Source organism: Trachemys scripta, unplaced genomic scaffold (assembly GCF_013100865.1).
Source record: "Trachemys scripta elegans isolate TJP31775 unplaced genomic scaffold, CAS_Tse_1.0 scaffold_26, whole genome shotgun sequence".
NCBI classification, from domain to species: Eukaryota; Metazoa; Chordata; order Testudines; family Emydidae; genus Trachemys; species Trachemys scripta.
In genome coordinates, this window is record NW_023260511.1 from 3,937,066 (window position 1) to 3,959,261 (window position 22,196).

Below are 22,196 nucleotides of genomic sequence, written 5' to 3' on the forward strand. Positions count from 1 at the left end.
TGTGTGCAATGGAATTGTAGCCATGTAGGTTGCCAGATATTAGAGAGCCAAGGTGGGTGAGGTAATATCTTTTACTGGACCAACTTTTGTTGGTGAGAGAGACGAGATTTTGTGCTTACACAGAGCTCTTCAACTCTGGGGAATCTTTCAACAAATGTGGAAGATGAATCCTCTCCTGGCTGTGAAAAGTACAAACGGAAACCAGAGAGAAAGATCAGTCTGAGTCTTCTCCTGCTTTTGTCTATTTTATGCCAGTATTACCCTATTGACTTCAGTGGAGTTATTCCTGATTTACATGGGCATCAATGAGGGGAGAATCAAGCCTCACAAATAATGCTTATTCTTTTAGACATGGGGAATTGATGTTGGAAGGGAAGAAGGAATATGTTCCTTAATTATGCAAATACAGAATTATTGCAACTTAACAGTGGGATCCTCAGCCCTGTGTGAGCTGCCCAGGGTCCCTACACAATGCAGGGGGAGAGAGCGGCACGTAGGAATGGGATCCACAAAAGCCAGCAAGCTGAGTGGGGAGCTGGCTAGGCTAGCAGGAGGAAGTGCTGAGGAGAGGGGATGGTCAAAGCCCCTCACTCAAAGGTAGTTTGGTGCCTTAACTCCAGGGCAGGGGGAGGCTCCTATATCCACTTGGAATGCTGAGCTGTCAACTCTCACCTGGAACTAGGTTCCCAAGCCAGGAAGCCCTTTTCCACTAAAAAACACGGAGGAGAAGGCCAATAGACAAGTGACAAGAGCACTCAGTGGGGTTGTGGGACACTGAAGTTCAAGTTCCCACCTTATCTGATTTGTAGTAGAGATGTGAACCCCGGTAACTGCCCTCACCAGTGGGCTACTGGGCATTCTATAATGGGGCTCTGTTGTTGAAGATGTTCCACTGTGGATGAAACAATTAAATATTCAGTTAGCCAGCGAGAGACTGACTCTATAGCCTTTTGGTGAGCTCACTCCCCTGGGAGACCTTTAAGTGCCTGCCACAATTGAATGTTTGCTCAGTGTGTGTGTCAAGACACTGGGCCCAATCCTGTTCCCATGGAGGTAAAATTCCCTTTAAATTCACTGGGCTCTTTCTGCAACATTCTCTTTATGTTCTTGCTAATGTTTGGAGCTATTATCTAAACTCATTGCTGTCATTTTAAGGTTTGCATTTCCTGACTAAAGGATACTGACATGATCTGACCCTGGAAGTTGAACCCTTGATGTCCTGCTGGTATTTTGAAAGTCACTTTCCCAGCTCCTCCTCAGTGATGGATTCCTTATTTCCTTCAGTGACAACTATTCAGATATTGATTTTTCTACAAATACCCCACCTGGCTACAGGTAATGAAAATTCTGTGTCAGACAAATTTTAAGAGGCAATTAATCAGTACATAGGAACAGAGAAAATCACTAGCACCAAAATGATGGGTTTGAGTTCTGCAAAACACACCATACAATAAGTGATGTCAGGACCTCAATCTATTTCACTTTATGGAAATAGGGTTAAGAAGTTACTTGACCGTGATCCATAAATATCTAAGTAATGCAGGGAGATTTGTGATAGCAAAAACCTTTTTAATATTCAAAGCTGAACGTAGAAAATTCAAACTAGAAATAAGATGTGAATCTGTAACTATGAGGGTGACTAATTCCTGGAACTAGGGGCTGTGGTGGATTCTCCATCACTTGACATTTTTATGTCGGGATTTGGCATCTGTATAAAAGAGATGCACAAGATATTGGGCTTGATTTAGGCCTGGGTTACACAGGAGATCAGACTAAATGGTCTGGCCTTAACAGCTCTGGGCCTATGTATTTTGTTTTATTGTTCAGAATAGGAGTTTTCATTTCAGAAAATGAGAGCTAAGCGTTTCTATTCTCAGCACAGTGAGAACTATTTTCCCCTGTTCTTCCTGATGTGCAGAGGCTAATCTGACACTACATAGCCAAACAGACATTATTCAGAGATTCCAAGGTCAGAAGGAACTGGTGTGGTCATGTAGACTGACCCACAGTATGACACAGTCCATAAATCTTCCCCCAAATCTAGCAATCAGCAGAGTATAGCCACTAGATTGGGATTTGAAATGTGACTTAGAAGAGCAAAGTTCTGTTCCTGAGCTCGGTGACTGCTGAAGAGTTTGTTCCTTCCTTATTCTTCAGTTTGCCCATCTGCAAAATGGGAATAGTGATACTGACCTCCTTTATACAGCACTTTCAGATCTGTGGATGGAAAAGTGCTATGCACATATGTATATCTGTCAGTCTAGGCTTTTATAATGTACTTCTTGCCATAATCTTCCATTTCCCCTCTCAGGCTATGACTCAACTGAACCATACTCATCCTGCAAGGACCCTATCTGTTCCCATGCATGAAAATCCACGTAATTGACAAAGGGAAATATGCCTGCCAGGTTGATGTCTCAGACTGGCATGGAGAAGCCTACATTGAACTGGATGTGGCAGGTCAGTGAAACAGCTTCTTGATTTACACCAAGGTAATCGTTAATCTTCTACTGTCTGGAAATGGGAGACTGTGAGAGGCCAAATCCATCCCGGGGCCAATTCCAGTGAAGTCGGTAGTATTGTAACAGGGGTGATCTGGGAGCTGGGTGTCCTAGTGATTAAAGCATTAGGATTATTTACTGCGTCAAATCCCCATGGGAAATTCAACTGGCAGGGGGGCCAGAAAACATGAATAAATGTGTCACTCAGTCCTGAGGGCCTGTTCTACAGCTGGGGCCTGAATCAAGTGAAATCTGGCAGGCGATTCCACCTCTCTCTTAAATGTCTCTGAAAGAAACCCCCCACAGAGCCGCCCACCAGGGGGTAGTTTGTCCTAGCCCCCTGTCAGAGTGGGCCCCCAAAGCAAGTGGCATTGCAACCTGGTGCACAGGGTGGCAACGCCTCTCTCATTTGGCCCCGCCTCCCCTCCTTCATGATAGGGCGGGCGACTAGGTCCAGTCATGTTGTGACCTCGCACGTGGGGTTGCTGCACTGCTCACTCAGGTTTGGCCCAGCTGCCCCTCCATCATGAGCGATGGCTGCACCAAACCAGACTGGCACTGCTAGCCACACACCACTTCACAAAGCCCGGAGTCAGGATCCAGGCTCAGCCCCACGAGACAGGAACCAGCAGTAATGTGGGGTGAGCTCACTCTCCAAACTCCACCACCACTGGGGCCTCCCCTCATTGTTTTTGCACCCTTGGCAATCTTTCTTTGGAATGGGGAGTGGCTCAATTTCAGATTTAGTTTCAGGCCCCAAAAAATCTCTGTGCAGCCCTGCCCCCTCCTTATGCCATCTACTACCTCCTGCTGCTCCTTGAGCCCTTGGGAGTCAAGAACCTTCCTCTCACTCCCCTGCTGCCCTCTGGTTCCGTGTATGGGTCCCCAGGGGGTGAGGACACCCTGCCCCACTTCCTTCTGCCTCCGCTAAAGTACTTTCCAGCATCAGGCTGTGCATCAGTTCTCCACTGTGATCCTGGGCATGCTATTCAGTGTCCCTGATTAGGAATTGTGTGGGTTGCTCCTTATTATAAGCCTTGTGGGGCTCTTTGAGAACATCCCAAATTCACACCCCTTGTGAGCCTTTATAGGAGCAATTCAGAACAGAGTCTCCCAACCTCACCCTCTTTAGCCTCCAGAGTGTTAAGAGACTCCTAAGAGCATGGAGAGAAAAGAGCACGGCATGCATTGAATGAGTCCTGTGCTAAACATTGTATATAATTTTGTAATTAATCATGCGTTTGCATCAGAGGGCAGAGTTTGGGGTGCACGGGCTACCTTCATTCTTGTATTTCCTAACTTTTGCATGCTTGACTTTGTACCCTGAGCATTCTTTTAACATAGGTTTTTTCCCCCATGTATTATGTATTTCTAGCTCTATATGTAGCTCCATATAGAATTCTCTGCAGTGCAGAGTGGGAAGTGTGCCCCGAGGGGAATTTGATAGGCAACTATCTGACACACAGAACATGTGTATTGCTCTCTCCTGACAGCTCCCTATAGAATCCTTCCTCCTAGCAACCCTGTGATTGGAGTCATTGGAGCAGATGTTAGCCTTCCATGCCAGCTCTCAGTCACTAAGTTAACTGGAAGCTTCAAAGTGCAGTGGAAGCTGTTTACACCATCAGTATTAATGCATGAGGTCTCCTACAGTGGAGGAATATGGGCAGAAACACAAGGGGAGAGACATCAGGGTCGAACGGAGCTGTCCGTCACAGAAATGAATCATGGGAACTTCTCGCTGAAGCTCAAGTATGTCCAGGCCTCTGACAAAGCAGAATACATCTGCAGCCTGGATTCTGGGAGCTGTTATGATGAGACAGTAATTGAACTGGATGTGCCTCCTAGATATGTCATTGTCTGGGAAAAAAACCTTAAACTTTTGGGACCCAGTACGGAAAAACTGGACATTTGGGGGAAAATTGAAAAGAAACTGTTATAGGAAATATTTTCTCTCAGGATGAACAGTGAAAGAGGAAGGAAAAAAGGAAAAATTTGAGCTACACTACCATTTCCAAGTATATATTAGTAACTGTCTTAAGTTATATTTTACTGGCTCATAGGACAGCTAGTTTTGTCTACAGTTATGACAGTTTCGGTATGCATGATGATAATGCACTATTAAATAATCTGGTATTACTATGAAGTTTGGATACATAGCCGAATTTACTGTTGGGTCTTAATAATTGTGCTTTAATTACATTATAGCAATATTCATTTTCTGAGCTTTTTCTCTAGAAACTTGAGTTTCTACATGGTAATGTCAGGTCAGGTCTATGTACATATCATATTTTAGACCAAAGGAACAAGCCTTCCTGTTTGTTTATAACAATATTGATGCTTTCTATGTGCAACATTCTATATATTTTTTCTATTTGCCATCGGGCAAAAAAGACACATTAGAATCTTAGTATACAACTGCAGCTCTATCCCTAATACTAGGCATATTTTATATTATGATTTGTATCAAAACTAAATATTTTTTACTTATTTATTTCATATGCATGTCAAGTACTTTGATGTGCTAATTAAATTATACATAATACATTTTTCATTTTCAAAGAAGTAAATTAAGATTAGTTTTCATAAGCAAGTAACTATGGATATTTCAAGTTTTCAGAAAATTTCCATTTTTCCCCCAAACAAAACGTTTTTTTCCCCCATGCCATTAAAATTTCCAGAAATTTTACATCCCTACTGCCCATCAGTGTGAGGCTAAGGGGGCCAAGTCCATCTCTGGGATGACTCTACTGAAGCCAATGGAATTCAATTCAGTTCAGTTTGGAGCATGCTGGCTGGGTTCTGGAGTCACATTCCCATTTGAAATGTAACCTCACATATCTAGGGCACAAACAAAACAAAACAAACAACAACGGCCCCAAAATCTGTGCTAGAAATTCTTTCTACTGAGGAATAAATCAGACCATATCTAGCTATTGCTCACAGAGCCACCTGCAGCGATCTTTGTAGTTAAGATTCTCCTGTTTATGTTCATGTCATATACAAAAAGATAAAAGCAAAATATACTCTTGCTGGAAGGTTGTAAAATGGCTTTGCTTTATTTTTGGAATCCAGAACCAAAATACAAGAATATAAAACAGAGAGAGACAAAACAGGCTGCACCCCACCTTTCTCTACACAGGCTATCTGCAGACTAACTTCGCTAGACCCAGATCACACACTAATTTCAGGGCCCCCTAGCCTGCAAGCAGGACCAGAAAACTCCTCATACTTAAAGTGATAGCTTATAATTTTAACAGTGTTCAATATCCCCACACTTCTCATGCCCCTTGCAGCCCCTGGCCTCATGCAGAAGAGTCTCCCTCACTCATAGCCCTGACCTCCCCTCCAAGAAGCCTGTCATATATATATATATATATATAGGGGGAAAGATAGCAACCTTTATGTATGCAGTAGCATAAAATCCCTCCTTGGCAGCTGTACTGGATTGCCTTACCTATAAGAGGTTAAACAGTTCAAATAACCTAGTTGGCACCTGACCAGAAGGACCAATGAGGAAAGAAGTTACTTTCAAATGTGGTCGGGGGAGAGGATTTGTTTGTTCTTCTCTTTTGTTGTTCTCTGTCTGGATGGTAGAAGCAGGTACAATATCTCCTGAAGATATACCTGGAATAACCCACCTAAACCATAAAAATTGTAAGTAGGGCAAGGAAATGTGTTAGGTTATCTTTTGTTTTGGCTTGTGAATTTCCCTATGCTATCGAGGTAGTTTCATTCCTGTTTTTGTAACTGTGAAGCTGATAGCAGTGTTTTAAATCTTTTTGTTACCCTGTAAAGTTACCTTCCATCTTGAATTTGCAGGTGCGATTCTTTTATTTTTTCTTTATAAATAAAAGTTCTTCTTTTAAGAACCTGATTGATTTCAGTGTCCTGAAGACAAAGCGTCTGGTCTGTGATCACATTGCTAAAGCAACTGGTTGGTATATTATTCTCAAGCCTCCCCAGGAGAGCGGATAAAGGGCTTTGGGGGGACATTTTGGAGGGATAGAGACTCCAAGTGACCCTTCCCTGAATTTTTGTGTAAATCACTTTGTGGGTGGCTGCAATACTGTCCAAGGACAAGGAAACAAATATGTGCCTTGGAGAAGTTTTAATCTAAGATGGTAGAATATAATCTTAGAGGATGTTTCATGCAGGTCCCTTCATCTGCACCCCAGAGTTCAGAGTGTGTGTGTGTGTGTGGGGGGGGGGTAGGGGGAATGCTGACAAAGCCTTAAACAGCTCCACAGCCCCTATCCTCTTCCTCCATCTATTTCTCTGACCGTCATCCTTTTTCTTGGAAAATGCAAAAGTAAGTTAACTTAATTTTCTTTTGTTTAATTTGCATAAGGTGTAAATGTTTAATAGTGAGGATGATTAACCATTGGAACAATTTACCAAGGGTTGGCGTGGTGCCTCCAAACCTTGCAATTTCTAAATCAAGATTGGATCTATTTATTTATTTATTTATTAAATCTGCTCTAGGGATTATTTTGGGGCAGTTCTCTGGCCTGCGTTCTAGAGGTGATCAGACTAAATGATCACAGTGGTCTCTTTTGATCTTGGAATCAATGAAAAATCACATGAACCTCACTGAAGGTAGCTAATTTGTGATGTTCAAGATGTTTAAAATACAATTAGTGAATTTTAATATCCCCTAGCAATGAGTTCCACAGGTTGACTGTGTGTTGTGTGAAAAGTAATTCCTTTTGTTTGTTTGTTTGCTTGCTTGTTTGTTTTAGACCTGTTAATTTAATCAAATAATCCCTAGTTCTTCTTGTATTGTGTGAATGGGTAAATAATATTTCCCTTTTCCCTTTTCTCTTCCTCCACAGCATTCATGATTTCAGAAATCTGTCATATTCCCCCTTTGTCATCTCTTTTCCAAGCTGAACAGTCTTAATTTTTAAATCTCTTCTCAAATGGGAGCTGTTCCATACCCTAAATCATTTTTGTTGCCTTTCTCTGTAGATGGGGTGTCCAGAACTGCACACAGTATTCAAGGTGTGGGCGTACCATGGATTTATGAATCCATGGATTTATGTAGTGGCATTCTGTTATTTTCTGTCTTATTATCTATCTCTTTCCTAATGGTTTCGAACATTCTGTTAGCATTTTTGATTGCTGATGCAGATTAAGTGGATATTTTCCAAGAACTATCTACGCTTTTGAGAATTTTATCTGAGTTACACCCGAATAAGATTTATGAATTTGGCCAAATATGAATTATGGATGCTCAGCACTTCACAGAAGCAGGCAGTGACACGCAAAGAAATCAACATATGCTACCTAACTCATCTATTTTTGCACATTTTTTTCTCCTCGTATCTTCTTTCTCTGTGGTATGGCTGGGAAAGCTAGAATTGCTCTGGAACAAGTGTGGTTGACCATTTCATGGTTCATCTGGGAGCCCTCAAGAGAGATCTTGCTGTAAGGTAGACAAGTGTATTCTTTCACATCTTGTTTACATATCAAAAACTTCCTTAAAATTGAGCTTCTTTGTGTTTGTTTGCTTCTCCCTGTAACCTGATCTAGGGTGTGTTAATAATATTGATTTAATTTATTTTTAAATAATTTTAATTACTAATATTAATAATATTTAATTATTAATTGTAATTAGTATGGGTTTTAAGCTCGCCAATATCTTTGATGAGAAGATAAAAATTCTTCTCCCGAATCAGGCTCCACAGAATTTCCAAAGGACCTATGGGGGTATTACAGGAAGCTTACACAGAGACAGATATAGTAATATTGACTGTTTATTAAAATCAATGAAATAATAAGTAAACGATAAAATAGTCGGAGTTACAAAGTTACAATTGTATTGCTGTTATTCAAGAGATACAGATGATAATACAATATTATGTGCTGCAAAACTTTGGTTAATATGCTCTCACCCTGTCTTGATAACCTGATGTTGAAAGACACAGGACCTTGCCTCTGGCCATTCCGGTTTCTCACCTCTTGCAGAGGAAACTAATGCAAAGAGCTGTCAAAGCTAACTTGGACTTTACTTATCCAACTTAAATTTAAAATTAAAACCTAATAAATAAAGCTAAGAACAAAAGTTTGGGGAAACAAAGCTTAGCCTAGTCCCCTTGGAACTTAAAATTTGAAAAGAAAATAAGTACGGCCTACTCATAGTTAATAGCTGTCATGGATGGATAGCATTGATAGTTAGTTGAAGATGAAGATAGAGAGGTGGGTCACCTCTTTCACAGGGCACAAGTGCCGGAAATCCTTCCTCTTATGCTCAAATTTCATTCCTCATCCACAGAAATGTTAGGGTACACTTACCCCATAGGCTAGTACGTATGTGGGTATTGATTACATGAATGTACACACATAAGTTTCCTTGTGGTGTCCGTGTTAAGTCTGTGAGTACAACTCTGATAAACCCCCTATGCCATTCTTCATTATCTATTGGTCTAGGTCAGGGGTCTCAAATATGCAAATTAGACACCATCAACTCAGTTTTGAATAGAGACTGGGAATGGCTGAGCCATTACACACGTTGAATCTATTTCCCCACGTTAAGTATCCTCACACCTTGTTGCCAAAGTGTCTGAAATGGGTTATCTTGATTAGCACTTCAAAAGTTTTTTTTCTCCTGCTGATTATAGCTCATCTTAATTAATTAGCCTCTTACAGTGGGTAGGACGACCCCCACCTTTTCATGCTCTCTGTATGTATATATATCTCCTTACTATATGTTCCATTCTATTCATCCGATGAAGGAAGCTGTAGCCCACAAAAGCTTATGCTCAAATAAATTTGTTAGTCTCTAAGGTGCCACAAGTATGTCTGTTCTTTTATTAAAAAATACAGCAGCCTCACTAGAAGCTGATGCTGCATCACTGACCACCAAGTTCAATGAATGAGAACTGCATGGGACAAAAAAAGCTCGAGGGTTTAACTCTCGGATCCGTATCTGCGCTCCTCTGTTCTTTTCTCTCATGTTGCCCCCATTATCATAGCCCTGACCTCTCATGTCAGCTATCACAATTCCCATATCTTCCAGCTTTTTAAGTAGCATATTTGTCATAAGCAACAGAGGGTCCTGTGGCACCTTTGAGACTAACAGAAGTACTGGGAGCATAAGCTTTCGTGGGTAAGAACCTCAGTTCTTCAGATGCAAGTAATGGAAATCTCCAGAGGCAGGTATATATCAGTGTGGAGATAACGAGGTTAGTTCAATCAGGGAGGGTGAGGTGCTCTGCTAGCAGTTGAGGTGTGAACACCAAGTGAGGAGAAACTATTTCTGTAGTTGGATAGCCATTCACAGTCTTTGTTTAATCCTCATCTGATGGTGTCAAATTTGCAAATGAACTGGAGCTCAGCAGTTTCTCTTTGGAGCCTGGTCCTGAAGTTTTTTTGCTGTAAGATGGCAACCTTTACATCTGCTATTGTGTGGCCAGGGAGGTTGAAGTGTTCTCCTACAGGTTTTTGTATATTGCCATTCCTGATATCTGACTTGTGTCCATTTATCCTCTTGCGTAGTGACTGTCCAGTTTGGCCAATGTACATAGCAGAGGGGCATTGCTGGCATATGATGAGCCGGTGATGTAGCTGACCTGGTTAGGTCCAGTGATGGTGTTGCTGGTGTAGATATGTGGGCAGAGTTGGCATCGAGGTTTGTTGCATGGGTTGGTTCCTGAGTTAGAGTTGTTATGGTGCGGTGCGTGGTTGCTGGTTAGAATATGCTTAAGGTTGTCAGGTTGTCTGTGGGCGAGGACTGGCCTGCCTCCCATATATGTTATATCAGGAATGGCAATAGATGGACATCATACCAAATGGACTGAAAGTGAAAAATCCATTGCTATCTACATACTGCACAGACCACAGTGAGAGATTATGCCATACATTATCAAAGAAACTGAGGAACCACCTGATCAGCATCCTATACAGCAAACAGAAAAACATCAAGAAAGTGCTCTCCAACCTGGAGACTCTCATAAATAACCAACCCTCCACACAAACGGACTTTACTAAAATAAGACAGGAGATCTACATTACACACTTCACCTCTCTACTTAGGAAAAAGGACCGTAAGCTGTTTAAAATCCTACCTGCCACATGGGGCCACAACAGGGGTACCCCTAACTCACCCAGCAATATCGTCAATTTATCCAGCTACACACTCAACCCAGCAGAAGAGTCTGTCCTATATCGGGGACTCTCCTTTTGCCCCAGCACCCCCACGAACATGATACAGTTCTGTGGTGATCTGGAAGCCTACTTTCGCCGCCTCCGACTCAAAGAAAACTTTCATGATAACACTGAACAGCGCACTGATACACAGATACCCTCCCACCAACAACACAGGAAGAAGAACTCCACATGGACTCCTCCTGAGGGTCGAAATGACAGTCTGGACCTATACATAGAATGCTTCCGCCGACGTGCACAGGCAGAAATTGTGGAAAAACAACATCGCTTGCCTCATAACCTAAGTCGTGCAGAACGCAATGCCATCCACAGCCTCAGAAACCACCCTGACATTATCATCAAAGAGGCTGATAAAGGAGGTGCTGTTGTCATCATGAACAGGTCTGACTACCAGAAGGAGGCTGCCAGACAACTCTCCAATACCAAATTCTACAGGCCGCTTTCCTCAGATCCCACTGAGGAATACACTAAGAAACTGCACCATCTACGCAGGACACTCCCTACACTAACACAGGAACAAATCAACATACCCTTAGAGCCCCGACTGGGGTTATTCTATCTACTACCTAAGATCCACAAACCTGGAAATCCTGGATGCCCCATCATCTCGGGCATTGGCACTCTCACTGAAGGACTGTCTGGATATGTGGACTCCCTACTCAGACCCTACGCCACCAGCACTCCCAGCTATCTCCGTGACACCACAGATTTCCTGAGAAAACTACAATGCATTGGTGACCTCCCAGAAAACACCATCCTAGCCACCATGGATGTAGAGGCTCTCTACACAAACATCCCACATACAGATGGAATACAAGCTGTCAGGAACAGTATCCCTGATGATGACACAGCACAACTTATTGCTGAGCTCTGTGACTTTATCCTCACGCACAATTATTTCAAATTTGGTGACAATATATACCTCCAGACCAGTGGCACCGCTATGGGCACCCGCATGGCCCCACAATATGCCAACATTTTTATGGCTGACCTGGAACAACGCTTCCTCAGCTCCCGTCCACTCATGCCCCTTCTCTACCTACGCTATATTGATGACATCTTCATCATCTGGACCCATGGGAAGGAGGCCCTGGAAGAATTCCACCATGCTTTCAACAGCTTCCACCCCACCATCAACCTCAGCCTGGACCAATCTACACGGGAGGTCCACTTCCTGGACACCACCGTACAAATAAGCGATGGCCACATTAACACCACCCTATACCGAAAACCCACCGACCGCTACGCCTACCTTCATGCCTCCAGCTTCCACCCCGGTCACACCACACGATCCATCGTCTACAGCCAAGCACTGAGGTACAATCGCATCTGCTCCAACCCCTCAGACAGAGACCAACACCTACAAGATCTTCACCAAGCATTTTCAAAACTACGATACCCACACAAGGAAATAAAGAAACAAATCAACAGAGCCAGATGTGTACCCAGAAACCTCCTGCTACAAGACAGGCCCAGAAGAGAAACCAACAGAACTCCACTGGCCATCACCTACAGTCCTCAGCTTAAACCTCTCCAACGCATCATCAGTGATCTACAACCCATCCTGGACAATGATCCCTCACTTTCACAGACCTTGGGAGGCAGGCCAGTCCTCGCCCACAGACAACCTGACAACCTTAAGCATATTCTCACCAGCAACCACGCACCGCACCATAACAACTCTAACTCAGGAACCAACCCATGCAACAAACCTCGATGCCAACTCTGCCCACATATCTACACCAGCAACACCATCACTGGTCCTAACCAGATCAGCTACAACATCACCGGCTCATTCACCTGCACGTCCACCAATGTTATATATGCCAGCAATGCCCCTCTCCCTGATTGAACTAACCTCGTTATCTCCACACTGATATATACCTGCCTCTGGAGATTTCCATTACTTGCATCTGAAGAACTGAGGTTCTTACCCACGAAAGCTTATGCTCCCAGTACTTCTGTTAGTCTCAAAGGTGCCACAGGACCCTCTGTTGCTTTTTACAGATTCAGACTAACACGGCTACCCCTCTGATATTTGTCATACCAGCTCCTGTAGTATCATCTATGTCAATAAATTGCAGGGACATTTTCACTAGCTTCTCTTGTTGTTATAACATGCACCATTAAAGTCATTTGTTCTGTATGGCTGATGTCAGGTGTGCAGTCCAGAATAACAGAGTAATATCTTGCTGACTTCAGATCTGCCACAATCTTCTGTTTGACTTTTGTTGTTTTTCCAATGTTGTGGGGTGTGTCCATTTCTTGCGTGGTGACTCTTCTTAGATGCTCCTGGAGTACAGCATCAAACTCAGCAATCAGCGCCACAATTTTAAGCAAGTTTTCATTGTTTGGCACAGGCAGCTGATTTGAAGTGTCACGTGGTGCTAGGTTTTGGATAGCAAGCACTCTCACAATGGCAATGTGCCTTTTCAGAACATTTTGCCAGTAAAGATACTGATGCAATCTTCTCTTGATGCTGATCATCTATGGTGGGCTTTAACCTTCATCTCATCTCAAGTTCTTTCCACCTATGGAATGCTCTCTGGTGATTTGCTGCCTTCTCATGGCATGCCAGAAAGAAATGGGGAAAAAAGAGGAGATGAGACAAGAGGAAAGGAGGAAGAGGGAAGCAAAAAGGGACAAATTTCAAATGCCCCCAGCCAGTCACAGATTCATGAATTCCAAGCCCAGAAGGAACCACACTGGTCTGACTTTTTGTTTCACATCAGCCATAGAACGTCCCTCAAAATAATTCCCAAGGGAATTGGAGGAGATTTTTTAGAAAACCACCCAATCTTGATTTTAAAAAAGGCCAATTGTGGAGGATCCAGCACAACCCTGGGTGAATTATTTCAAACCATGACTGTTAAAAATGCTTCTCTTATTATTTCCAGTGTGAATTGGTCTAGGCTTCAGCTTGCAGCCATTGTCTGCTCATAACCTTTATCTGCTATAGCGAAGAGCCCATTAGTAAATATTTGTTCCCTTAGGCTCATCCCTTAACCTTCTCTTTGATTGAGCTCCTGTAGCCTGTCAGCACAAGGAATGTTTTCTAATCCTTTCATCATTCATGTGAACCCTGTCCAATTTATCAGCATCTGTCGCAAATTGTGGACACCAGAAGTGGACTCAATATTCGAGGAGTTATTGCACCAGTGCCCAATACAGAGATATGGAACCTCTCTATTTCTACCTGAGATTCTGCAATGTATGGCTCCAAGGGTCACATTTGCCCATTTGGCCATAGCGTCCCACTGGGAGCTCATGGTCACGTGATTATCCCCCATGACCCGAAGCCTTTTTCAGGGTCGCTGCTTCCCAGGATAGAGTCCCCCATCTTGTACATAGAGCCTATATTTTTTCTTACCTTCTACACAGATGATGACTTCTTTCGACAAAATCCACAGAGAAATGAAAAAACTCTCAAACAATCTCTTCCCCACCAATCCTCTCTTGGTCTTCACAGAGAGACAACGAGATGGAGGCTTGGCTGCAGCAAGGCTACAGGTGTCTCCAAGGTTCCCCCTACCCCACATCCCTGTCCTGCCTGGCTGTTGTCAAGGGAGATCTGTGAGGTCACAGCTACCTCATCGTCTTTGTCCAATAGGCTGAGTTCCTGCCAAAGGCCTTTGTGAAGTCACTGCCACACTCATCTTTCCCTTGCAGACCTGATGTCTCCCCCTGGCCAGCCCGGTTGGATGTTTCAACTGCACCCCGGATCACCCCACTTGCTCATTAGTTATTCTGGGGAGCAAACAGGCTACCCACTAAAACAGCAGAGTCTGTTCCTCGCCCCACACTGAGTTATTCAAAGAGGCGTCATGAAAGAATTTGATCTCCTAATCCGACCTCTATTTCATGGGCTATGAAATTTCACACACTTAGCACCATATTAAGTCCAATCGTTTGTTGTAATTCACTAAAAGGCACCTTCCAGAATGACAACCAGTTGTGATGTGAGGACACCTGGAAACAGAGAATCCACCTCTTCCCTGGGTAATTTGTTCCAGTGGCTAGTCTCTCTCACTGTAAAAAATGTGTGCCTTACATCTCATTTGAATTTCTCTGGCTTCAGCTGACAGCCGTTGGTTTTTGTTGTACCTTTCTTGGCTAGATCGAATTAGCCCTGCCCCATGAAATCCGATATTCCCGTCCTGCTGGGAGCCCCCCAACCAGGAGCACCCCAGTAGAGGCCTCCTAGCTGTTTCTCTTCTTGACTGGGGACAGGGCTTCTTCTGTATGGCTACTCTCTGTGGGGATATCATGTGCACCTCCAGAGGCAGTGCAGAAGCAAGTGCACTGCATCAGCCCATCATTGGGTTCAGGGCTTTAGCCTTGGCAGCTTCTGCTTCAGCCACATCTCTAGGTGCCAGGCCCAGGGCTTCTGACCCCTGTGGCTGCAGCTGGAGCCACTTCCACATCTGGGAATCTCTTCTAGCTTCAGAAAGGTTGGTGGCTGCTCAATAGCGTAGCTAGCGGGGTGCAGGGAAAGCAGCCGCTTCCCCCACCTTTCCAAAAGCGGCCGGAGAAGCGGGGGGGGGGGGGGGGGCACAGGCTGGCGGCCCGCAGCGCGGCCCGCAGCCATTGGGGGTGGCGGTGGGCACGGCCGGAGGAGCGAGGGGGGAGTGCAGGCTGGCAGCCTGCAGCATGGCCGGCAGTCATGGGTGTTAGATGGAATGTACTGTTTCACTTAGCTATCAATAAGATGTTTTTAAAATACTGAAGTGAATCACTGACTTTAAAACTGAAATTCGAAATGGAGTACATGAACTCTAACTTTAAACTCCATCTTTAAAAGGGGACTTATTTTACTACACAGACTCTAGCTTAAACCAGTTAGAACCGGTTTTTCCCGCCAAGTCCAACCCTCAGTGTTCCATCACCTCAGGAGCGTTCCATCACCTCAAAACTCTTCCCGCCAAAAAGGCTTTATAAGGTCTTGTTCAGCGCCTGCGCAGGGCTGTCCATTCCAGCAACAGGTCGTACACGGTCGGGTCTTCGCAGAGCTCCAGAGCTGAGATCGAAGAACAACATCTATCCCGTAGTGTGTTTGAGGAAGAGGAGTCCTGTCATCGTCATTCCTATATCCTGCATCTCCTGGTGTCCATCATCCCAGAGGGTCTCCTCGCCAGCGACGAGAACCATCAGTCGTCTCGACTCCCCAGTGTTCCTCCTCAAGGACTCTAAATCAGTCCAAGAGTTGTAGGTCCCGGGCATCACGCCTGTACGTGACATCTGCTGCATCAGAGCAATAGGAGAAAGGTTTCCGTGTTGGGGTATTGTTTATTGTTTTGTAGAATCCCACGGGAGGGTTTATGGGCCTGAACTCCAAGCTCTCAGAGTCAGTCACTGATCCACTATTTTACTGATATATGGTTTTGCTGTTTCACTGTGTTATTCTTGTATTTCTTCCCGCCCCCCATTCTCCCTAGTTTTTCTGTACCTTTTATCCCTAATACACTTACCTTTATTTGCACCATATTATCTTGTCTTTTCTTTATTTTATTATATTTTATGGGTAGCTAAATCCATCGGTGACAGACACGGAAGGGAGCTGAGTCTGCAGCTTCTGAGAAAAGGGGCTTTCCCTGTTATATATTCCCTCTACCATCTTTCTAGTATTTCCTTTGAAGCATTACCTTCTTCCCCTTGAGGTAACATAGGGGAGCGGCGGGCACGGCCAGAGGAGCATGGGGGGCGTGGCCGGAGGAGCGTGGGGGGTGCAGCATGCGGCCCACAGTGCGGCCAGAGGAGCAAGGGGGGGGCGCAGCCGGAGGAGCGGGGATGCAGCATGCGGCCTGCAGCGCGGCCGGCAGCCGCGGCTGGAGGAGCAAGAGGGGGCGGGCGCGGGCTGGCACCCAGCAGCGCGGCCGGCAGCCATAGCGGGGCGGCGGGCGCGGCCGGAGGAGCGGGAGGGCGCAGCGCAGTGGCCGGCAGCCGCGGCCAGAGGAGCAAGGGGGGGGGGGTCACGGGGGTGGCATGGCAGGGCCGGAGGAGCCATGGGGGAGGAGGGGCGGGGCGGCCAGAGGAGGAGCCAAGGGGTGCATGGCCAGAGGAGGATCCAATGTGGGGGTGCCTTTTTTATGTTTGCTCTCCCTCCTCTTAGAAGCTGGCTAAGCCACTGTGGCTGCTGCCCTCCGAGCCCAGGTCTGAAGGCAGCACAGAACTGAGGAAGGCAATGCTGTGACCCCCCTACAAGAACATTTGAACTCTCCCATTTTGGTCGGGAAGCCCACCAAACAACATGTCATTGAGATGGACATGTTCCTAGGGAATGTCTCAATTGCAAGGAATCAACATTTCCCAGCTGAAAAAAATGTCCTGCTAGAAAACTTTCATTTTTTTTTCTTTCAAAAGGACTTTTGGCTTCAGAATTTTATTTCATTTTTATGAGATTGTGCCTTTTATGTTTTGTGGCACACAAGCAGAGAAGTTAGAGAAAACATAAAGTACTCTTGCTGGAAATTTGCAATATCTTGTTAATTTGTTTATTAAGACCAGAACAATAATACATAAGAACCCCCAAATCAGAGGGAGAGGAAGTAGGCTACTGCCTATAACAGAGAGGCATAACTCACTGGGTACCTGCTGACTGACTGCTGCTAAGCCCCGATTGTGTGCTGCCCTACCAAGCTCCTTAGCATGCAAGCACGTCAAGAAAACCTGCCCAAAATGTAAAGTCACAGTATTCAGTTTTAACATAGCTACAAATACACCAGAACATCAAAAAAGGTCTCTCCTTTTTTGGAACCCTTGTTTCTAAACATGCCATGTGGGACTTCAATCAAATTTCAGCGACTAATTATCATGTCTGTGGAATCATCATGAATGTGTATTCTGTGTAGTTATGTTGTTGGCTTCTTTAGGAAATTTGGGGAAACAGGAGCACTGGGAAAGCCTGTTCCCCTCCTCCCCTCATACACACTGCACATTTGCTGCCACCTGGTGCTGGCTGAGCAGTAGCATTGTGACATCAGAGATAATCCACCACTCAGCACTCCCTCCCTCCAGTTCATTTGCATACTTGGGGAGAATGACTAGCAACCTGTCTGCCATGGCAACATCTACCTTTGACAACTGATTGCCCCCTTATTACCAGAACATCATCACAGAAAGGAAGTTTGTAATGAAACATGGCCAGATTTGGATAACCAGAATAGCCTCCTGTTGTGCTCATTTGGGTTTGTACTGTGATACGGTGCAGTGTTTCTTTTCAAAGGGCAATTGTTTGCTACTTTCCTTAGTAAGGACTAGGTAAAAATAAGATGAAAAATTCCAGCTCTTTTTCTTGGATCTTGTTTATCTGCTTCGTACACATTCAGGGTTACAGCTTAGAACTGCACTGAAACTAAAGTTGCATAAAATGAGTTTTGTTTTAATACAGTTTAATTTAATTATGTTCAATACTCTGATAAACACAGCATTGAGTGGTGAAAAAGGGACCTTCACAAAGATAAGAATGGCATATATATATATATTGAAAACAACAGATGAGTAAGAGCTTCATTGTTTAAACAGCACATAGAAAGAAAAATTATTATATATTTTATAAAAAAGCTAAGGAAATTAACAAACAAAAAAACCCTTCATTTAACGTTACTGAAGTTTGCTTTCATCAATAAAGTAAACCATAAAATAATTAGGAAATACAAAGTCAAGATTTTTAAAAAAGGATTAAAAGGTTACAAAATTTTGCATTCTCATGTTAGCAAATGTCCAAATAAGTGTTGCCATGGCACCTCAGTCCTCTTGTTCATTTCCATGACGATGCAGACTTTAATTACATGATCCCAGGAAGAAGATCAGCAGAAAGAAATGGAAGAAGAGAAAAAAGAATATGAGACAAGATGGAAGGAGGAAGAAGGAAGCAAAAAGGGACAGATTTCAAAGGCCCCCAGCGAGTCACAGATTCATTCATAAGTTCCAAGCCCAGAAGGAACGACTCTGGTCTGACTTTCTGTTTCACATCGGCCATGGAATTTCCCTCAAAATAATTCCCGTAGGAATTAGAGCGGATTTTTTAGAAAACCACCCAATCTTGATTTTAAAAAAAAGGCCAGTTGTGGAGGATCCTGCACAACCCCTGTTGAATTGCTCCAAACCCTGATGTTAAAAATGCTCGCAATATTTCTAGTGTGCATTGGTCTAGGCTTCAGCTTGCAGCCATTGTCAGCTCATAACCTTTATCTGCTAAAGCGGAGAGCTCATTAGTAAATATTTGTTTCCTTAGGCTCACCGCTTAACCTTCTCTTTGATTAAGCTCCTGTACTCTGTCAGCACGATGGATGTTTTCTAATCCTTTCATTATTCATGTGGCTCTTCTGTGAACCCTGTCTAATTTATCAGCATCTGTCTCAAACTGTGGACACCAAAAGTGGACACTATTTCCAGGAGTGGTTGCACCAGTGCCCAATACAGAGATATGGAACCTCTCTATTTCTACCTGAGATTCTGCTATGTACAGCTCCAAGGGTCACATTTGCCCATTTGGCCATAGCGTCCCTCTGGTAGCTCATGGTCAGCTGATTATCCCCCATGACCCCAAGTCTTTTTCAGAGTCACTGCTTCCCAGGATAGATTCCTCCATCTTGTACATAGAGCCTATATTTTTTCTTACCTTCTAAACATATGACTTCTTTCGACAAAATCCAGAGAAATGAAAGAACTCTCAAAGAATCTCCTCCCCACCAATCCTCTCTTGGTCCTCACAGAGAGACCACGAGATGGAGGCTTGCTGCAGCAAGGCTACAGGTGTCTCCGAGGTTCCCCCTACCCCACATCCCTGTCCTGCCTGGCTGTTGTCAAGGGAGACCTGTAAGGTCAGAGCCGCCTCATCATGTTTGCCCAATAGGCTGAGTTCCTGCAAAAGGCCTTTGTGAAGTCACTGCCACACTCACCTTTCCCTTGCAGGCCTGATGTTTCCCCCTGGCCAGCCCGGTTGGTTGTTTCAACTGCACCCCGGATCACCCCACTTGCTCATTATTTATTCTGGGGAGTAAACAGGATACCCAGTAAAACAGCAGAGTCTGTTCCTAACCCCACACTGAGTTTTTCATAGAAGCGTCAGTTGTGAAACAATACGATCTCCTAATCTGGCCTCTATTTCATGGGCCCTGAAATTTCACAGACACAGCACCATATTAAGCCCAATTGCTTGTAATTCACTAAAAGGCACCTTCCAGAATGACAACCAGTTGTAACATGAGGAGACCAGGAAACAGAGAATAAAACAATGGTTACAATACCATGAAATGTCAGAGGGAAACATCTGAAATGGTGACATTGGTGAATTTCAAGGCCAGAGCGTTTTCAAATTAGTCAAAGTGAGCCCTGAATTTGGTAGGGACCTGGCTATTATGGAGGCCCTAGCAGGTTTGCACTCCCAGTTCTCCTGAAAAGCCGTTGAGAATTCAGGCTGACTGAGAAACTTCCCAGAATAAGCTATCTGGATTGGGGGGGAGGGGGGAATGCAGGAAACCAAACAAAGCCTGAGCCACGATGGAGAGAATTGAGCCAAGTGGTGTTTGAACCCCTCCATCCCTACCTGCCTGCCTGCAGTGAAATGGACAGAGGGGCACTGATTTCTATTTGTGAACTTGCCAAAGACCATGGGCTTCAGCACAAGCCAAACAGCCCATACTCTGAATTCATGGATAAACAGCACAGTTGGCTTTTCAGAAACCTTTTCCCCCAGTGCTCTGCATCCACTTTGGATTGTGCCCAGCAGAGGCTTTGGAATCCATGATTAAATTATGTTTCCGTTTAGCGATATCTTAAGAGATAACAGGAGTCTGCACAGGACATCAGATTTATTTGTGTGGTCCCCATTGCTTCTATCCCCTACCTTCCTCTGCCTCTTCTTTGGCACAGAGCGCAGTGACAGGAGAAATGGCTCGGGGGAACTGCACCACAGTAACTGGCTTCACTTTCTGGGGAATAACAGACAGTTGAAAACTCAAAACATCCTCTTTGTTTTCCTCTTTGCCATTCATTTCTGTGCCCTGGTAGGGAATGTCGGGATGTTCGCATTGATTAGGGTTGACTCCCAACTCCACGGCTCCATGTACTTTTTCCTCAGCAACTTGTCATTCTTAGATATTGTCTGCTCCTCTGTGATTGCCCCAAGGCAATGGTCAGTTCCCTAGTGAAGAGTAAAGGCATTTCTTTCCTTGGGTGGGTGGTTCAGTTTTTCCTCTTCTCCTTCTGTGCCAACAATGAGCTTTGCCTCCTGGCTGTGATGGCATACAATCGCTTCGTGGCCATCTGCAACCCATTGCTTTATTATGTCATCATGTCCAAGAGAGTCTGCATCCAGCCGATGGCTGGCTCTTACCGATGCGCCTGTGTCAATGCCATTGTGCATATGTGTACTGTATTCAGTCTGTCCTTTGGCCACTCCAATCTCCTCGATCATTTATTCTGTGATATTTGCCCACTCCAAGAAATCTCCTGCTCTTACTTTCGCATCAGTAAGCTAGTGTATTTCATCTTTGCAGCCATAGAAACAATAGGCACCATTTTCACCATCCTCATCTCCTACATTTACATCATCTTTGCCATCCTGAGGATCCATTCCACGGCAGGAAGGCACAAAGCCTTCTCCACCTGCACCTCCCACCTGACTGTTATTTCCATCTTATATGGGACCCTGATCTTTACATATTTATGACACTTGTCTGGCAGCTCAGTGGACTGGGAGAAAATGGTGGCTGTGTTCGATACCCTTGTGATCCCCATGCTGAACCCCCTGATCTACAGGTTGAGGAACAAGGAGGTGAAGGATGCTCTGAGGAGGAGAATACACCAGAAAATTATTCCTTGCTGTATGTAAATATGGGGACTGGTTTTTCTGATCAGTACTGGAGTACAAATATGAACTAGTTCTCACTCATTAAGTCAATATGCAGAAATTTTTATCATTTGATTTACAGTAGAAAACAATATGGAAATGGAACTTAAGCCAGATAATGAAAGAATTCACCATTTACCTTGAAAAACAGTGTAAAGTAACTATGTTACAGCTTCTCCTTTATGCACTGATATGTGATTTCTCTCGAGTGGGATATCCCTATGGCATTCAGACTTCAGATCAGTAACAGAGGCTGTCTTACAATCCTCTGCACGGAATATCATCTTGACAATGGCATCACTATTGTGATGCACTTTTAACCTGTTTATATGCACAGTCCGAGGTGCATCCCTGCTGTGGGGCCTGTATACCTTGCAGGTAACAGTGTGATCCCTCCCTACCACCTCAGAAGGCCCCTCCCATCAGTTTTGCAATTTGTACTTTTCTACAAGGAATAACACCAGCAGCAGATCACCTGCATCAAATGATCACTCACAAGGAGAGTAGAACCCCATTTATCCCATTGAATTGGGACCAGGGCCAGAATGGTTAACCAAAACGTCAGATAAACCATGAATGGGAAAGTGAGAGGCTGCATCGCCATCTAGTGACCATAGTAGAGACTGCCCACTTCTGTATCTGTGTGCGCTGGTTGTTGGGTTAATACGGAGAAA

General features: G+C 44.4%; 1 pseudogene; it reads left to right on the plus strand.

The window, feature by feature from the left end:
• The first annotated feature begins 2,366 nt into the window (after nucleotides 1-2,366).
• On the plus strand, nucleotides 2,367-21,504 carry LOC117870323 (annotated as a pseudogene).
• Nucleotides 21,505-22,196: the final 692 nt, after the last annotated feature.